The sequence below is a fragment of the Camelus dromedarius genome, chromosome 30 (assembly GCF_036321535.1).
Source record: "Camelus dromedarius isolate mCamDro1 chromosome 30, mCamDro1.pat, whole genome shotgun sequence".
In the NCBI taxonomy this organism is placed as follows: domain Eukaryota; kingdom Metazoa; phylum Chordata; class Mammalia; order Artiodactyla; family Camelidae; genus Camelus; species Camelus dromedarius.
In genome coordinates this window covers 5,886,339-5,906,834 of record NC_087465.1, presented here as the reverse complement: position 1 = coordinate 5,906,834, position 20,496 = coordinate 5,886,339, and positions in this window count along the sequence as shown.

Sequence of the window (20,496 nt, the reverse complement as noted above, 5' to 3'; positions counted from 1 at the left end):
TGAAGAAACTTTTGTTTCTATGTAGGCCAATCTTGTTACCAATGGACTTACCATTAATAATAGAAAAGAGCTCCACCAGTGCGTGAATGAGAGAAAAGTGAATATTGGAATAATAATGAGGTCATTTTATAAAATCATGGATTAAAAACTATAACTATGTAAAACATTTTGAATTAATAATTAAAAAAAATAAAACTTGAGAGTGAGTTAAAAACCAAAAGAGTGTTCTTAAATTACCTGCTTTTCTAAGTCCTTAACAGTTATTTAGTGCTTCCCACCAAGAAAGGGATGTGGAGAAAGGCCTAATGTTGGATTCCAGGAGGTCTAAATTATAGTCTCTCTTGCCACTAAGCAGCTGACCTGGAGAGCATCCTCTTCAGAATTTTGGTCATATATTCAGTAGAGATAATAACTCCAGTTGCTTACGTAACAGAACTTCTGGGAGGTGGATGTGAGAACACTGTGAAAAGTACATGACTAGGAGGAAGCATGTGTACCATCTTCCAGGGGGATGATTCTCTGCAGATGTATCTAAGTGTGTTAAAGGCCCAACCCCTGCAGAAGCATAGAACATCAGTGATATTTTACCATCTGCATTGTTGGGTTTTTGTCATGCAATTATTTCAAAGCCGACTCTCCATTTATCTTTAATGATTCTATGACTTGTGTTAACAGGTAGGTGTCCTTATTTTGGAAAAACGGGGATCAGAATGAGAAGGGGGTTCATGAGGAATCTGCCTCACATTGTGCCGAAGAGAGAACCATTTACTACTTCCATAAGTGCTTCAATTTCTTTTACTCTTTACCCTTAAAGGTCTTTAAATTTTGATAAAGGGAAATCCATTTACTCCCCATTTTTGAGAAAATGATAAGCTAGCTCTGTCCCAGTGGGAGGTGTGGAAAGAGAAAACCTTCTGTCACCAACATCCTTTGTGTGAAATGGGTGCCCCAAATTGTGAGATCACATTTCAACCTTCTTCTGTCTCCCTTCCTTCCTATACAGTCTTTATCTCTGCTTCTGATTCTCAGAATTTTCACCATATGGAGTGAGAGAGAGGAAAATGACCGCCAAAGAATCACATTTTCCTTTCTAATATGTAGAAAATAACAGTCTGTTTTCTAAACTTTTTTATTTAAAAAAAAATTCATTAAAAGAATAAACTCATTCTTCAGAAATTGAAATTACATCTAAAGACTCACATTTAAAAATCTGCAAGGCTAATTTAGATTTGTCCAAGAATCATCACTACACTACTCTTTTAACCTCCTCAGTTTAAGGAATCTGAGGATCAATTCTTAACAATTTCTTCAATTAAACAGGTTACGAAGAGGCACAGTGTAACCTTACAACAGCAATAAACATTATCACACAATTTTTGTGTATCAGAAACCTAGGAGCAGCTTAGCTGGGTGGCTCTGGCATGGAGGTCTCATGGGGTTGCAATTACTTTTCCAGCCAGGGCTGCAGTCTGCAGTCATCTGAAGGCTTGACTGGGGCTGCACGATTTACTCCCAAGGTAGCTCGTTTGCATGGCTGAGGCTTTAGTTCTATACCACGTGGACCTCCCAGAGGACTGTTTGTACCTTCGTGACATGGAAGCTGATTTCTCCCAGAGTGAGAGAGATGAGAGAGTGAGCATAAGGTCAAAACCTCAATGTCTCTTATGACCTAACTTTGGAAGTCACATTCCGTCACTTCTGCTGTATTCTTCTGGTCCCATGGACCCACTGTGATAAAATCTAGGAACGGACTACACAAGGGCATTAATACCAGAGGCAAAAACCACTGGGAGCCATCTTAGAAGCTGGCTACCACAACCTGAAGAGATCAAGAACTAAAAACAGAGATCTAATAAATGTCTAACCATCTGAAATCAGATTCATTTTAGGTCAAATCAGGTTCATTTAACCTGTCTACCTACAATAAAATTTTAGTATAAATACATGAGTCTGTTTATAGTAAAGAAATTAAAAGAAAGTAAAAAGAAATTTACTGTGGTTTTGGTTTTGTGTGCTTCTAAAAATATTTTCAGTAAAAGGCCTGAAAAAATTAGTTTACAGTTGGAAAAGAGAGAGAAAACATATTTTTCAGTTTTTAAAAATTATGTTTCAAAGCAACTTTTGAGGCTCAAATGCAATAACAACATAGTCTAAAAGGGATTTTTTAAAAAAAGAGTTGCTGTTTGCTTTCATCTCAAGTCCTTAAGGATTCATGTGATTCCACAGAGTAAACAATTTATTTCCACTTTTTCATTAACTTATTTGAATAATTTTATGGGAATTCAGTGTTTTCCTATCTGCTAATATTTCCTACTTGCACTCATATGTCCAAATGTTAAAGCAGTTGATTATGCATGTTATGTTTCAGGTTAAAAAAAAATCTCCATTAAATGGATGTAAGGGAAACACTGCCTTTAGGTGAAAAAGTTTAAAGTACTAGTAAGTAGAGTTTCTCTATCATCTTATTCCCTAAATGCAGTGTTTTCTGGTACTGTTATCTTTATCAGAAGAACTGCAGGCTTATGTCATTTTGGGGTCTTATCTTGAAGTTTTCATTACCAGACTTAATGGAGAGCAATTTTTACTCTTAGTAAATAGATATTTTAACTTTCTTCACACTACATTTGATACAAATTATAACACAAAAGTGTCTGTTAGAAAGAGCAGATTATTCATCATTGATATACTCTACTTTTTGTTAATTTTTCCTTTAGCAAAATCTTTAATAGACAAAAACCTCTTTAGAACTAGAGTCTGCTTCCTCTCTTTGAATCAACTGAATGCATTTCTGGAAGGTTCTCCTTTCATTTCACCCCCTCAAAAAACCCCACTACATCCTAACGCCAAATGTGAGATTGTCTCATCTGAACACTGACGTCAGCAAATGGCTTATTTATAAAAGAACAGACTGAGGTTCTTGAATTACTAATTGAAACACAAAAACTGAACTATTTATCTTTCTTTCCTGGAAATAAGCAGAGATGAGAAAGTAAGTATACAGATCTCCCTTGACTTACTCTAGGGATACGTCCGGATAAACCAATCATAAGTTGAAAATATTGTTAAGCTGAAAATGCATTTAATACACCTACCAAATATAGCTTAGCCTTGATATCTTAAACATGCTCAGGACACTTACATTAGCCTACAGTTGGGCAGAATCCTCTAACACAAAGCCTATTTTATAAGAGTGTTGAACAGAGCATGTAACTTACAGAATACTGTGCTGAAAGTGAAAACCAGGACTGCTGTCTGGGTACAGAATGGCTGTAAGTGTATCACTGTTAACCTTCATGATCACATGGCTGACGGATGCCCAGCATCACGAGAGAGAGGCTCATACTGCACATCACTAGCCTGGGAAAAGATGAAAATTCAAAATTCGGAGTACGGAGTCCACTGAATGTGCATGCCTTTTGTAGAGTCAAAAAATTGTAAGTCAAATCATCGTTAAGTCAGGGACCCTCTGTATAGTATGTTTGACTATAAGGGACCCAGGATACAGGAAATTGAAAGTGAACTCAGTATACACAGGCATCCTTCCATTAACGTGAATTCACTTAAGAAAGTTTTGAATTCACTGAGTCACTAAAAGAAAATTTTGAAGTCACTAAACAACACTTTAATGATTAATTTAATGTACCCATATAAGAAACAATTGTTTGAGACCTGTTGTTCACATGCCAGGTACTATACCAGTGCCAAGAATATATATAGAGATTTACCACGAAGCTAAGGAAACTTAAGCTCAGGGTCCCTCACTTGCGTGACACCTTCCAAAGCAAATATGTTCAAGTGGTCAATTTCCTTTTTTTTGTAAAATTTGCAAAAGTGAGATATCTATACTTAAATTTCTGAATTCTGTTCTTTCTCTCCACTCAGACTTCTTATCTGCTGTACTTCCCCCTGTGTTGGGAGGTCCTGGAGTGTCCACAGGTTGTATTCTTTCTGTTTTTTTGGTACTGTTTAAGGAAGAGTTGTGTTGGGGACACATTTAACTTTTAAGAATATATTTATTCAGTCTCTCATGTTTTTAGTTGAATCATTGTAAGTTGTCCAGTGTAGAAAAGGCTTGCAGGAATTCTGGAATCCCTGCTTCGCTGACTCATACCACATCCTGTGGTGGGGAGATCATATCTCAACATGAGCACGTCCTACTGGATTAGTTTTCTATTGCTGAGTAACGAAACACCACAAACTTAGTAGCAAAAAGCTATACCCATTTATTAGCTTGCAATTCTGTAGGGCAGAAGTCTGGGCCTGGTCTAGATGGGTTCTCTTCTCAGGGTCTCACAAAGTAAAGATTAAGGTGTCAGCTTAGCTGCATTCTCATCTGGAGCTTGGGTCCTTTTGCAAGCCCATGTGATCATGTGATGTGGCAAGATTCTGCTTCCTGCAGTTACAGGGCTGAGGTCCCTATTTCTTTTCTGGCTATTAGTCAGGAGTTGCTTTCAACAGCTAGAGGCTGCCCACATTCCTTGGCACATGGTTGACTCCATCTTCAAACCCAACAACAGAGACTCTCCCTCATTTCTAGTCCCTCCTGCTTTGAATTTTTTTGTCAGGAGGGGCTCTGTCACTTTAAAAGACTCACCTGATTAGGTACAGCCCACCTGGGGCCATCCCCCTGTCTTGAAGTCAATTGATTTGGGACATTAATTGTATCTGCAAAATCCCTTCATAGCAGCATCTAAATTAGTATTTGGTTGAACAACAGGGAGAAGATGGGTGTGCAACAGGGAGTGGAGCTCTTGGGGGCCATGTTATATTTCTGCCTGCCAGTGCTGGACATATATATGTAGGCTGGTGGAACATGTACCCTATTATAAAGCTTTCCAATTCAGAATAGTTATCCTCGAAATCTTGGAAGCAAAATTCAAACATAAATAAATGAAAATTTACTCTGAGTTGGCACAGGTCTAGTGAACCATCTTAACTGCAATAATTCTACTAAAACTCATGAGAAATTACAGGTTCCTAATTTATTTAGTAACCCAGAGATTGTTATTTATTAAAAACAAAGAGTTCATAAAAAATTAACAGACTATGTAATAAAAGCAATAAAGATGAATGAAAAATTAATAAAAATGATTCTATCATAGAGAACTAAATGGTAACAAAGGTCTTCACACCAAAAGCCATAGTTCATTACAAGGAAGAAATAAATTTTGAAAAGATGTAGTTAAGTAGGCTCAGTGCCTGTCTTGGACTCTGGACAGAGGAGGGGGGGCCCCGCCCCGACCCCTGCACTTGAGAGCATCTTTCTCATCACAAATACTGAAGCACGAGGATGATTAGATTTCATTTTTGGCCTCATAGGAGAGGTTCCTGAAAGTTTGGCCACCAGCGGAAGACTGGAATCATATGAGAGGGACATGCAAGCATGCTGGCCCCGAGGCCAGAGGACACCAACTGAGAGCAGAGAAGAGTGTGGGGTTACATCCTGGCCCTTGGAGACCAGCGAATGAGGAGCTGCTTCAAGGTTTCAAGTTGGACCCCCCTCACCACCACCCAGGCAGGTGTCAGGGTCCCTAGGCATTTGCTGTTTTTTGTTTTTTATTGAGGTATAGTTGATTTACAATGTTTCAGGTGTACAGGAAAGTGATTCAGTTATATATCTATATATTCTTGTCCATTATAGGTTATTACAAGATATTGAATATAGTTCTATGCGCTATACAGTAGGTCCTTGTTGTTTATCAATTTTATATATAGTAGTGTGTGTCTGTTAATCCCCAATTCCCAATTTAGCCCACTTCCTACTTCCTTTTTTGGTAACCGTAAATTGTTTCCTATGTCTGTGAGTCTCTCTCTGTTTCCCAGACACTTGCTCTGTTCTCTCTTCTGCTCTGCTGGTGTAATGTTGAGAGGTGAGCTTCCAGAAGGGACAGGATTTTCTGTGAAGCAAGAGAGAGAGTATGCGCCCACTCTGACTTCCCGAGGAACTTGACCAGGTCACTCCCCTCTGGCTTCTGGCTGGGTCCGGGTGGCACCCACGACTCCAGGGTCCAGCCAGGCATCGCTGATGTAGCATGTACAGGACTGAGAAGGGGAACAAATCGGCATGATTCCCAGGTATTTTGCCTAATGACCAGGGTAGTGCATTAACTGAGGGAGGAGAAGACCAGATGGGTAGGAAAGAGAGGATAGAATCAAAGGTTCTGTTTTGGACACGTTGAATTGAGATGCCAACAGGCATCCAAGTAGAGATATGGAATGAGCAATTGGACATTTGAGTCTGGAGCTCGGGGGTGGCGGGGGTGTGATCTGAGATAGGGGTAGAAATACCGCTTAGCTGCTATGGTACTTGGGGCCGAATGCTTTTTCAAGTGTCTGACAGACATTTGCGGTTCCTCTATTGTACATGATCTGTTTGTATCCTCTACCTATGTATCTAATTGTCTCTGACAACTATTGTTAAAATTCATAATAGTTTAATGTAACTGAAAATGTGTAACAAACCACCCAAATCATCTAATCTTCACAGCAAATCTGATAGGTTTTTAATTTAAAATCTTCGTTTAAAGAAAAGAATAATAATCAGAAATGAAGAAAATGTGACGAAGTGAGAATTCTTTTGTAGAACTTGAACGTGCAAACTGAATCAGTTTTTTTAAAAAGATGGTGAAATGTGTATCATAGTCCTTTAATATATGCAAACTCTTTAATGTAAATTTCCAAACTCTGATAATCTGAAAGCTAAATGAAATAAAAACAAATATACAAAGGGGAAAAAATCTTTTATAGAAAGAGAAACAGAGGCTTAAAGAGATTAAAGAATTTCTCGTGTCATGACAGTGACAGTGCTAAAAGCTGGATATGTGGGTCTATGAGCATTCTGAACCCACCTACAAATTTAAAAGTCATCAGCATATAACACATAAGAAAAATGTATTTGTCCTCCACAAGGAAGTGATAAAGGCTTTACGTTCGTGAAGAAGGATTATATTGAGTCTCCCAAGGGAACTCACAGGATGGCATACATAGTAAATCAGGCTTACAAACCTGATTTCTCTGCACATCAAAAATGAATCAATCTTTCAGGAATGGACCCACATTAACCTAGTTTATGAGTCTGATTTTTAAAAACAGAGTGTCAAATTGCAATGAGAAATCCCTATCCCAGAGACAGGAATGTGTAAAATTCACACCCCTGTCTTTTTCTTATCCTGGACAAAGAGTAAAGTGTGTGGAAATATTGAATGACTTTCAGCAGAGAGAACATGAAGGCTTCACCTCACGTTTGGAATGCTTTTTCCCAGAAACAAAGTCTGTGACTCCTAGTGCCTTCCGTCCTCTTGTTCACTCTCTCATTACATCAGTCTGACCACACTCAGCTGTCTCACTCTGGCCTGCATGCTGCATTTGTTTGGCTTCTGCAGGCATTTGTAACCCTGGACCAACAACTTAACCAAGTACCAAATACTTTGATGAATTGAAAACTCCCCTAAGAGGGATAGGTATGGCTGTGAAGGGGACATGCCAGAGGTAAGACGTGCATTAGTCAGAGGGAGGGCTTGGTTAACATTGGCCCAAATTCTGTGGTTCTTCCTGGACCATTTCCTGTGGCGGAGAAATTCCATTTCATGACTGGCATACCAGTTACTGAGTAAGTTCCCGAACCATCGTTGGCAGGAAGCACTGTGCTCCCTTTGGACCAACTGTTCAGCAGAGCTGTGGCACAGAGGTGTGTGTTGGGCATTTTGGGTTGTTAGAATGATTGCAAAAGGAAGTCAGGGATGCAAAACATTCTAAGATGTATGGGACAGTTCTGCAGAGCAAAGAGCTGGCCAGCCCCAAATGCCCACTGTGCCAGCTGCTAAGAAATGCAGAGACTAAGAGGTCACCCTTGAAGCTCACTGGCTTCGTGAGGAGGCATGATATAATCAGAAAGAAAATGTGGTATATTCATACAATGGAATACTACTCAGCCATAAAAACTGACAACATTAACGCCATGTACAGCAACATGGATGCTCCTGGAGAATGTCATTCTAAGTGAAGTAAGCCAGAAAGAGAAAGAAAAATACCATATGAGATCACTCATATGTGGAATCTTAAAAAAAAAAAACTCACAAACAAAGCATAAATACAAAACAGAAATAGACTGATAGACAGAATACAAACTGGTGGTTGCCAAGGGGGCGGAGGGTGGGAAGGGATAGACTAGGATTTCCAAATTGTAGAATAGATAAACAAGATTATACTGTATAGCACAGGGAAATATACACAAGATCTTATGGTAGCTCACAGAGAAAAAAAGGTGACAATGAATATATATATGTTCATGTATAACTGAAAAATTGTGCTCTACACTGGAATTTGATATAACATTGTAAAATGATTATAAATCAATAAAAAATGTTAAAAAATATATTTGGAGGGGGTGGGGTATAGCTCAAGTGGCAGAGCGCATGCTTAGTATGTATGAGGTCCTGGGCTCAATCCCAGTACCTAAGAATAAATGCATAAATAAACCTAATTACCCCCCAAGTAAATAATTTAATTTAAAAAAGAAAAATACATTTGGGTTGTTCCCTTTTTTTAGGCACAGCGCTCCTAAAACCCTTAGAATTTCCTGAGTGATAAGAGAGTCCTTGGTCATTTATAAGGAGCCCCTTTTTTGATCACACAAGTTTATGTCAATGAGGACACTTAAGGTGGCGTCCCTATGTCGCTTCAGGATGGGGCTGGTCACCAGAAAGACGAAGTGATTGGAAGGTGGGAGCTTTCAGGTCCACTCATCAAGGTCCAGAAAAGGGAGAGTGTGCTGCAGATCAAGCTCCAGAAAAATTCTTGAACACTGAGACATTTGATGAGCCCCTGGGTTGGTGAATACATGGGGGTACTGGGAGGGTGTGTACCCAGAGAGGGCATGTCTTTCCACTAGCTGTTCCTGAGGAGTATTCTTTTTTATAAAGAACAGGTACATGTAAGTAAATGCTTCCCTGAGCCTTGTGAGTCATTCTAGCAAATTATCAGACCCAAGGGCCCCTCGGGTTTCTGGGAACTCCGTAGCGGGTCAGTCAGCGGGTGGCCCCTGGGACCTGAGATTGGCATCTGAAGTGGGGGATTCTGGCGGGACTGAGCCCTTAACCTGTGGGATCTGATGCTTTCTCCAGGTAGATAGTGTCAGAATTGAGTTAAATTTGTAAGACACTCAGTGGATGTCCACTGAACATTGGAGAACTGTTTGGAGGTTTTGGAAAACACTCCAGGAGCACATGGACATATGAACAAAAATTTGGAAGGAAAGGGAAAATGGGGGCAGGGGAGGAAACCAGGAAGAGCTGCTGTAGACATCACAGATCTTAGAAGCAGAGAGCCTGGGGTTTAAATCCTGGCCCTGTCACTTTGGAGCTGTGTGGTCTTGAGCAAGTTAATAAATGTTTAAAAGCCTTATTTTCTTTAATAAGTAAAAATGGAGTAATAATACCTACCTCATGAGACCTTCTGAAAGGATTAATGAGAGAATGTATATGAGGAGTCTGACAAATGTCCTGGTCCCTAGAACGGACTCAAGGAGTGTTAATTTCCTTTCTGTTTGCTCTTGTATGCATTAGTTTACAGGATCGCCACCCGATAGGATCTGTGGGGATCAGTACCTTGCTATTTCCAACAAATGTTTTTGAGGTGCTAATATGGTCTAATGAGAGCATGAGCCATCATTTAAACCATTAGATTAGGAACATTACAGATGGTCCCGGTACAATGTGTTCATGTCACATATGGCTCATAATAGCGAGTCAGTAGTAATAAACAAGAATAGACATATTAGTTTTAGCTTTGGGCTTTCAACTCCTTCTTAAGTATGCTATTGCTGTAGAAAATAAGTAAAATATGTATGCACACATATGTTTGCCTTTCTATATGTTTCAGAATTAGGTGAAGATGCACAAGAAAATGACCTTCATTCTGGTTTTGAATGCATCATCCCCCTTTCAAACACACACTTCTGTGCATTCTGCCCTCTCCGTCTGAAAGACAACACTTATTTTTTTTCAGAGTCCATGTAAATTATCTATTCCTCTGAAAAGACCGCCCGATTTTCCAGACTAGATAGGACATTTTGTTTTTATTCTGATAGCCGTGTGTTTTTGTTATCTACTAATGTGTTACAAACCACTCCAAGATTCAGTGGTTTAAATACTAACAAGGTGTTATTTCCCACGACTCTTTTGGTTGACCAGATGGTTCTGCTTCACATGGCCTTGACTGAGGTGCTGGCACAGCTGGAAGGTCACAAGGCCGGAATGTCATGCTGGACACCAACTGGGAGCTCAGCTGGAACTGTTCCAGGACCCTTGGTTATCCTCCATGTGGACTGTGAGCTTCTTTACAGAATGGCAACTGGGTTCTGAGAAAGTGCTTTCCAAGAGGTCTAGTCCCACAGGGCAAGTGCTCATCACACCTTTGTTTGTACCGTGTATGTAATGTCCCAACAGTCAAAATTAATTATGTGGCCAAACCGGCATCAACATGGAAGGGGATTTCACAAGGGTAAGATGCCAGGAGGCATGGTTCACTGGGGGCCAAACTCTATGACATCCAGTGAACCTTTCCTTCATGGTACTCATCACTGTTTGCAACAATATATCTGTATGTGTTATTATAAAGACTCTACATTCCATGAAATTTTTTGTTGTTGTTGTTAATTATTGTGGAACAGAACCTTAAATGCAATTTAAGTTTTGAAGAAGCCCAAGTGACTGAGAAACTAACAATAGATGCCACCATGCAGGTCTAGCAAAAGAGATTGGTTCAAAAGTGGTCCACCCATTGTTAGTTGGTTACCTACCTACACAGTATTTCGAGGAGAGTTGTAGGTGTTCCGTGCTTCCTCTCATCTCAGGCCAAGGGAGCAGGATTTCAAAAATGATTTTCAGACTTAACATGTGATCCTTGAAATTTGATGCACCCGCCCCTGCTAACATCCCATTATTTGCAGATACCAGGGTGGTTTGTGGGCCTCAGAGCCTGCAAGGGAATTGTCTCACGAACGTCCTGCCAGGCAGTCCCTCTGAATGAGGGAATCTGTACGGGTCCTGGTGAGACACCTAATGATGTCTTCTGCCAAATAACATTAGCCCCATTTATTGAGCGCCTCTTACATTCCAGGGATGTCACATATATTTTTCTAATTTGTATGACAACCCTGCAAGGTAGATGGTTTATGTTCATGCTTTACAGATGAAAAAACTGAGTGAGGTTGAATTCCCTGTCCAGTATCACAGAGCTAATAAGTTGTAGAGCTGTGTTTTGAACTTAGCTCTGTTTGTCTTCAAAATTCATGTCCTTCCATAGCACCTCACTGTCACAGTTCAGGCAGACATGGAGAAGACACGTGTCTTCAGAGGCAGACACAGAGACCAAGTTAGGGGTACAAGGTATTTGATAGGGATCAACACCTAAAAAAGGAAGGGGGTGGGAGCAGTATTGGGCAGATGGAGAAGTTGTGCTGTGATGCAGGCTTCAGCTACCCTGCAGGAGCTCTGGACTAATTTTGTCAGTCAGCGTGATACCCCTTCGGGTGGAAGGCTGGACCCCACACCTCTGCCTGACTCAGGCACAGGTTGCACATTGCCCCCGTGTGATGGTTAATTTTGTGTCTACTTGACTGGGACGTGGGGTGCTCGGCTATTTGGCTAACCATTATTTCTGGAGGTGTCTGTGGGGGTGTTTCTGGATGACAGTAGCATCTGAGCTGGTAGAGTACGTGAAGCAGATTGCCTTCCCCAGTGTGGGTGGGCATCATTCCATCAGCTGAGGGCCTGAACAGAACAGAAATGTGGAGGGAGGGAGAATTTGCTCTCTCTGCCTGACTGTGTGAGCTGGGATATTGGTCTTTTGCACTTGGACTGGGGCTTACATCATCTGCTGCTCTGGTTCCCAGACCTTGTGATTTGGACCGGAATTTACACTACTATTTTTCTGAACCTCCAGCTTGCAGATGGCAGATCATGGGACTTCTCAGCCTCCATGATCATGTGAGCTGATACCTTATAATCAGTAATCTGTCTCTCTCTCTTTGTATTATATCTTTATCGATCTCCATCTTGACCTTGGTCTTGATCTCTGTCTCTATCTCCATATCCTGTTGGTTCTGTTTCCCTGGAGAATCCGAGTAATACACCCAGAAAGTACATGTCCTCAGGCCGGGTGGCTCTCTGCAGCTGAGACCAGCCCCAGAGTGGCTGACAGCTGGTTATCTGCTAACTGCACACCCCACAGCTGGGCAGCATGTCCTTCCTGCTCTTGGCAGGACATCCTCATGTCCACTGAGCTATTCATTTTAATTTTTCCTTTGGTATTTTTATTTTTTGACTTAAAAATTATACTAAATTATTATTTGTTTTAATAATATTATTACCTTGAGATTCATTTAATAGCTTATCAGATTTGAGTATGTGACTCCTGTATTTAAAATCAGATTGCCAGTGAAAGTGGAACATTTTATGTTATGTATATTTTATAACAATAAAAAAATCTGTGACTCCTACACATCAGCCACATGAGAGTCTAAATTCATTATCATGGTCCATGAAACCTATCAGAATCAGATCTTAAACTGTATTTATAAGCTTCTACTACTGATCAGTCCTCCCTCATTCTTGACCTCCCATCACTGACTCCCTTCTGGACAATTAAATGATATTTACAAGCTTCTACTACTGACCAGCACCCCGTCCCCCATTGTCAGCCTCCCATCACTGACTCCCCCTACTTCTGGACCACGTGAAAGAGGAGAAAACTGACACGATGGCTGCTGAGTCGTTCAGGCCTGTACTTCTAGCTAAACTGATCTTATGACTAACACGCTCCCCTCCCTGTGCGTTCTTTTCTTAGAATAACTTATCCTTTTACACTGGAGGTCTTGAAAGAAGGTCATGGGCTGGACCTCAAGAAGATGGGCAGACCCTCCTCAATTCCTCCATAACAACAGCAAGTTCTTATCAGGTTGAAAGAAATGTAATCCCTTGTAAAACACCCTGATAGTTATCGCCTTTTCTGTTCCACTCAGTTTTTTTTTTTATAAAACCTCAAGACCCCAACTCCAGGAGGCACTCACGGTCTTTAAGGCATTAGCCTGTGGTGACCCCATTTGCCTGGAAAAGCAATAAAGCCTTTCTTTTCTATCCTCCCAAAACTCTGCCTCTGCCTCTCAATTCGGCTATCGGGGGACAGAGGCCAGTTTTTTGGCAACAGTGCTTCAGCGTTACTCAGCTTTTCCCTGATCCCAAAATATTTCATCTCCTTTTACTATGTAGTGTTTTTGCACCCTAGATTGACAACAGAAGTTCCTTGCCTCCTCTGCCCGATGAAATCTTACTGATGCCCCTCAAGATAAAATATAAATGTTACTTACCATGTTATTCTCTTGGCAATTTTTTTTTTTTGCTGTATTCTTGTGTTTTTCTATTACATAACTTCTGAGTACTCTTGGTTTATAATACATGCACATGTATGCTTGGGTTATAAATACATGTTTCATCATTGCATTGTGTTAAGATGGTTTTGGCTGCAAGTAACAGAAAAAATAAATCTTGCTTCTCTGTTGGCTCTCCCCCTTTAACCTATAATTCAGTTCAATGTAAACATTGCAAATCCAGTGGATATGTTTCAGTTCTTAATTTACCTGACTCCAATTCTAGTTGTCTGTTGCTATGTACGGTACAATAAAGAATTTGAGTTTCATCCCAGATTCCCAGCATAGAGCTTCACAAATCCTTGGAATTTCCTCTGTGACGTCTTTCATTGCCAATTAAATGAGTCATAATGGGCCCCCTTGATAGATTCAGGATGGGGACTCATCACTAGAAAGGCCAACCACACGATTAAAGGGCAAAGCCATTCAGTCAGCTCTAGGAAGGGAGCTAGAGATTGAGTTCAGTCACGTGGTCCCAGATTTACTCAATCATACCTGTGTAATGAGACCCCAGTAAAACCTCTGGGCACTGACCACACTGCTGTCCCCGTTCCATGGGGTGAGGGCAGGGAAGCTCTGCATTTGGGACCCTCCCAGACCTTGCCCTGTGTGTATCCATTTATAATAAAACTGTACTCCTAAGTATAGCAATCCTGAGGTCTGTGAGTCATTCTAGTGAATTATTAAACCTGAGGGGGTTGTGGGAAACGCTGAATTTGTAGTCAGTCCATCAGTAGTCAGGGTGGCTCAGGGACCCCCCCACCTCCCAGGTATGCAGCTGGTGGCTGAAGTGAGGGTTGCCTTGCAGAGGACTTTGCCCTTAACCTGGGTGGTGTGTGCTAACAGGGTGGGTACTGTCAGAATTGAGCTGCAGGACACCCAGTTGGTGTTACCCCAGTTGGAGTTGACCTGAAATATTCTGCAACTAACCATTGTTTAAATAACTAAAAAAACCCCAATGATTTCTCAAAATTCTGTAGGTTGACTGGGTCCAGTTGACTGGTTCTCACCAGAGAGCTCCCACACAGGTGCAGTGCGATGGCAGCTGAGGCCCGGGTAGGTGGCACCTAGGCTGGGATGGCTGGGCCACCCAAGGCTGGCTGGGCATCTCCCCCTCTCATAGCTAGCATGGGTTTTCTCACGGCCGGGTGATCTCAAATGGTCAGGCTTTTTACGTGGTGGCTGGAGCATGGGACAGGAGTTGGAAGCTTCCAGTCTCTTAAAGTCTAGACCTGAAAATGGGTACAGCATTACTTCTGCTGTATTCTGCTGGACAAAAGCAGTCACAAAACCCACCCAGACCTAAGGGGAGGGGATGTGGGACCCCAATTCTTGATGGAAGGAGTATCAAATAATCGGCCATCTTTAATCTACCTTGTCCTCTTTTTGGTGTTTGTCACTGTTCTCCAGGAATGATATGACATCATGTTCCCCGGTTTCTCATTTGTCACAGACTATCCTTCCCTAGTCTCCTTCAGTGGTACCTTGCCTCCACTACTTGAGCACTTGAGCATCCTCTTCCCTCTCCTCTCTCACTACTCATTTACCCTCGACTATCATATCTGCTCTTAGCACTTCAGTCACCACCTTTAGGCTGATGATACCCCAAATCTCTAACGATGTCTAATCTTCTGACTCACAGAGCCAAGAAGCCTTTACAGCACCTGTGGGAGGCGTCTGAACAGGCTTTGTGTTCACCCACCAGCGGCAGAGCCATGAGTTTTGTCCTAAAGCTGGCTGGGTCTTCCTTGTACGGCTTTCCTGAGAGTCCCTGCTTCTGTCCAACTGTGCTACATTCGTGGCGACCTTTGTGAATGACTTCCACAAATGACGAACCAGGATGACACAGGTCATAGAACTCAAAAAATATGTGGGAAGGCTGACTAGCTGAATGAATGAGAATGATTTCCATGAACATGTAAAATCTTTCCCTGTAGGACCTGCATTTAGTCATTTCCAGATCATTCAACCATAAGAAGTGTTGACACAGTTTGCATATTTCTCTTAATTGCACTTCATCATAATTGCAAATTTATAGTTAAGAAATGAACAACTGAAGAGTCAATTCATGTTCTAAAGCACTCATTTCTGTAAAAACAATGTTTAGCCAGACCCTTTCTCTAGAGCATCTGGACATGGCATTCAACAGTGAAAATAAACTGGTTGTGGTTCCTGAAAACAGACTTAAAAACAGTTATAGATTTGAAAGAACAGCTTGCTTAACAAAAAGAAAATAGACTATGAACACTGTTTAAATAGGTCTCATTTTGTTGTATTTATATAACAATTTTCATTAATTTTATTATATTTGTACTTGAGTTTTGGGTTAGCAGAGCATTTCTGTGTCATCCCACGTGTTAATCCAAGGAGCAAGGACTTACGTTCTGGAATGGGCCCTCAATGTGCTTCCTTTCCTATAACTGGTTTGAATCTGGGGCTGGTCTTAGGAGTCAGTCTGTTGTGTAAGTGTCACAGCTTATGAATGTACCACAATTTGGCATTCTTGGTCTGATGCCAACTTCAATGAAATCCAACAAACGTTTGTAAGGCACTGTGTTCTGCCCATTCCATGTGGAGGCTATGAAGAGCCTAGGGCACCAAGATGAATGAGGGAGGGAGGAAGGAGTCACAGGCGACTGTAAGGCACTAGAGCGAGGTGACTGTCACAGAGGGACAGGCTTGCTGCAGGTGCAGGGAGTTAACTGTTGTTTCTCATTTGAGGAGCCAGAGGCATGGGGAAAGGATTCCAGATCCAAGGAACACAGTAGAGGCACAGAGCAAGATTTCAGGCTGTGGTTGGGGATGATGAAACCCTTGGCTGGAGCACAGAGTGTGTATGGGTGGATACCAAGGAAAGACGCCTGAACAAATACCGGGGCGGCCTCGGGGAAAGATGCTTGGCGTCATTCAGAGACAGCTGAGTCATCAAGGCTTTGAAAACATGACTGCAGCTCGCTCCCAACACAGTTCTGTGATGGTCTCCCAAAGAGTATTCCGTCAGCGCTTGATGGCATGGGAGCACTGTTCTTACTCTCCCTGACGGAAAACACTCATTTAAAAATAAAAGGCAAGACAAACAAACCCAAACACCCTATCCTTGAACTGAATCTCTTTCTAATAACTTTCTCCCTAAATAGCCAAGCCAGTCAGAACAGGCTCAGATCTCTGTCTGGTTCTCCCACTCTTCATCGGTCTTTTAAAAACCCTCAATTCCACCGTCAACAAAAGTCTACTTTTAAAAAATTACACGAGCTATGTACTTACTAAAGAAAATTTAGAAAATACATATGACCAAAAAATAAAATTAAAATTCACCCATTATTCAGTACTCAGAAGCAACTACAGTGGAAATATTGGTGTATGTTCCTTTGTTCTCTCCTTCCCTCTGTACACACATTTATAATATCTATATATGCATAAAATGATTGATCTCTGAAAATGAATATAGGTTCCTTTATAATCTGTTTTCTTCCCTTACTGATGCTACATGACATGACCACCATTCCTTGTCATTAAACAGTTTTGTACAACTTTATTATTTTAGGTCAGATTTATTGCAGTAAACTTTATGTGCAGTAAAAATTACCTATTTTCAGTTCTCAGCTTGAGGATTTTGAAAAATACAGAGTCACATAAGCCCTATGAAAACCAAGATGGGGACATTTCTGTCATCTGCAAATTCCCTTCCCCACCCTCGGTCCCTGGCAGTTACGGATCTGATTTCTATTCCTGAAGTTTTATCTTTTCCAGAATGTCATATAAGTGGAATTATACAAATAGTAGCCTTTTGTGTGTTTATGTCTGGTGTCTTTCCCTTAAAATAAGGCTTTTGAGATTCATTCATGTTGTTGGACGTATCATTAATTTATGTCGATGTATTGCTGAATTTATTTCTATTTATTTTTTTCTTTTATTTTAACCATTCTAATAGGTGTTCAATGGTTTCTCAATGATTTCAATGATTTTCATTTGCATTTTTCTAATGACTAATGATGTCGAGCACCTTTTCGTGTGCTTGTTTGCCTTCAGAATCTCTTCTTTGCTAAGTATCCATTCAAATCTCTAATCCATTTTCTACTTGGATTAATTGAGCTGTGAAAAATCTTTGTATATTCTGGGTCCAAGTCCATTGTGACATATACGTAATTGTGAATATTTTTTCCCAGTCTGTATCTTGTCCTTTCATTTTCTAAACGATGTCTTTCAAATAGCTGCAGATTTTAATTTTAGAGTCCAATTTATCTTAGAAAAAGAAATGGACGTACACAGATTGTTTATCCGTACACCAACTGATGGACATTTGAGCTGTTTCCAGTTTTTGGTGCTCTTTAATAAAGCTGCTATAAACATTTGCGTGCAGGTCTTTGTGTGTGGACTCATATTTTCATTTCTCCTGGATACATTCCTAGGAGTGAGATTACTCAGTCATATGGCAAATATATATTTAATTTATAAGAAGCTGCCAAACTGTTTTCCACGTTGGTGCTGCCATCCTGCATTCCCACCAGTGGTGTAGCAGAGCTTTATTTGCTCTGCATGCTCACGAGCACTAAAAAAAAAAATTAGCCAGTCTGTGGGTGAAAAGTCACGTCTCACTGTGGTTGTATTTTGCGTTTCCTGATGCTGTTGGCACCTCTTCTGAGATGAAATGCCTGTTCAAATCATTTGCCCATTTTGCGGAGGCAGTTGTTTGCCTTATTAAACACAGCTTTTAAAAAATAAATGAATGAATACACCTAGAAAGGATCCAATTTCGGGGGGGTGGGGGGGTCTAGAGCGTATGTAATCTGGAGAGCCCTGCTTGAGAAAAAGACTAAAATTATACAAGATGTTAAAGGGCTTCTTCCAGTGCATTGAAGGAATCATGCAAGTCCAGAACTTAACTTTCACATCTTATAGTAACTCTGCCCTGGATAGAACAGAATTGGTTTACTCAATACCTTATTATTGTATATAATAATGTATTATATTATTATATATAATAATATATATTAATATTATTATATAATATTAATATATAATATATAATAATATATATTAATATATATTAATGTATATATTATACATTAATGTACATTTAAGTTCTTTTTTTAAAAAAGTACCACTAGACACTGTATTTAGACAAATATCTTATAGATAAATCTTGGCAGAGACATATATTCATTTGTTTGGGGTAATTTTCTGGAAGTAGCCTAGCTCTGTCGAATGGTTTGATCATATTAAAAACTTTCGGTATAAAAATTCACTATTTATACTTCCAACAGTACATGAGCGCCCCTTCTACCCTCACCAACTCTGATTGCAATCTTTGCTTTTGTTTTTTAATGATTTCTTCTCCCTTTAACTTCAATGAAGTTTCTGCCTCCAGCATGTCACTGAAACTGCCTGACACAACACCAGAGACCTGTTTTCCAAATCCAGTGCTTTCTTTTCTCTTTTCATCTTCTTGAGTTCTCTGTGTCATTTGACACTGTTGATCATTTTAGTCTTTTTTTGTCTTCTGTGGCCCTGTTTCTCCGATTCTCCTGGCAGCTCTGTGGTCAGCTCTCTTGCCCTTCTCTGCCCTGGTCCTCTCTTGCTTTGCCTGACTCGTCAGTGTTGCTGCCTGTTAGGGTTCTTTGTTTGATTCTCACCCTTTTCCATTCTTCTTCTTCCCACCTGTGATGGTTAATTCATGTGTCGACTTAACTAGGCCACAGTCCCCAGATATTTGGTCAAACATAAGTCTAGATATTTTCTCTGAAGTTACTTTTCTCAGATTAATGTTTAAATCAGCAGAATTTGGGTAAAGCAGATTATCTTCATAATGTAGGTGGGCCTCATCCAATCAGTGGAAGGCCTTAATAGAAAAAAGATTGCTCTCTCCCAAGGAAGATAAAATTCTATATATCTATCTACATGTGCATGCACACACACACACACACACACACACACACACACACACACACACACACACACTTCCTACTGGTTCTATTTTCTCTGGACAAATTGAACTAATACACAAGTCGATCTCAAAGTCCAGTTGCATTAGAATTGCTGAAGGTGTCTTGCTCACAACACAGAAGATGCAGAAGAGTTCCCTTCTCACACTTTGGCTTCAGCAAGTCTGGAATTGAGCCTGAGATTTTGCATTTTCACAGGCTCCTCAGATGCCTCTTATGCACGTGGTGAGTGTCACACTCTGATGAACGCTAGTCTGCATACTCTTTCTGGGTGATCTCATCAATTCTCCTGTCTTTACCTGTTGTCAACAAGGTGATTACCCCCAAATCTATAGCTCTTGGCCAGAACTCACCGAGTTCCACATCCTTATAACTGTCTGCTAAACATTTTGCCTACTTTTTCCTTAAGCAGCTGATCTCACCATTTCTCCTATAACATCCTTTTCAAGCCCCCATTTCAGTGAATGATACTACAGCTATCAAGTCACTAAAAGGAGAAAGCTGGGAGTCGTACTGAACCCTTTCCTCCCACTTCTCCACTTCCTCAGTATCTTTTATATCTTCACTACCTTCCCACCCCACTGCCACTGTCATGGTCTGACCCACCCCAACCATCTGGAGCCTGGGCAGTTGTCATTAACCCCACCCCGTCTGGCAGCCCTTACCCTTCCAATCCAATCTCCACTGCTTTGCCAGATCCATTTTCTAAAATCAAATCTGATCACGCTTAAGCCCTTTAATTGCTTCTACTACCCACAGGATGAAGTCTAAATTCCCAGGAGGACGCAAAAGCCCTCCATAGCTGGTCCCGCTCCACTTCAACACAATGCCCTGCTTCCCATGCAGGCTTTGCTCTGCCCAGCTGTTTGTAGCTGTGTAGACACGTGAGGCTGTTCGTGGCATATTCATGAGACTGTTAAACTCATCTGTCTTCCCAGGATGAGTTCTCTGCCGTCTTTATGCAAAACATCCATTCATTGATCATTTACTCATCCTTCAAGACTCAGGAATCATCTTTGCTGCCGAGCATTTTCTGATATTCCCAGGTAAAATCAAAATTTCCCGGTCTTTCTTTGACAATGGCATCTAAAATCCTTTATTGCACTTATTTATTTACATGTGTAGCCT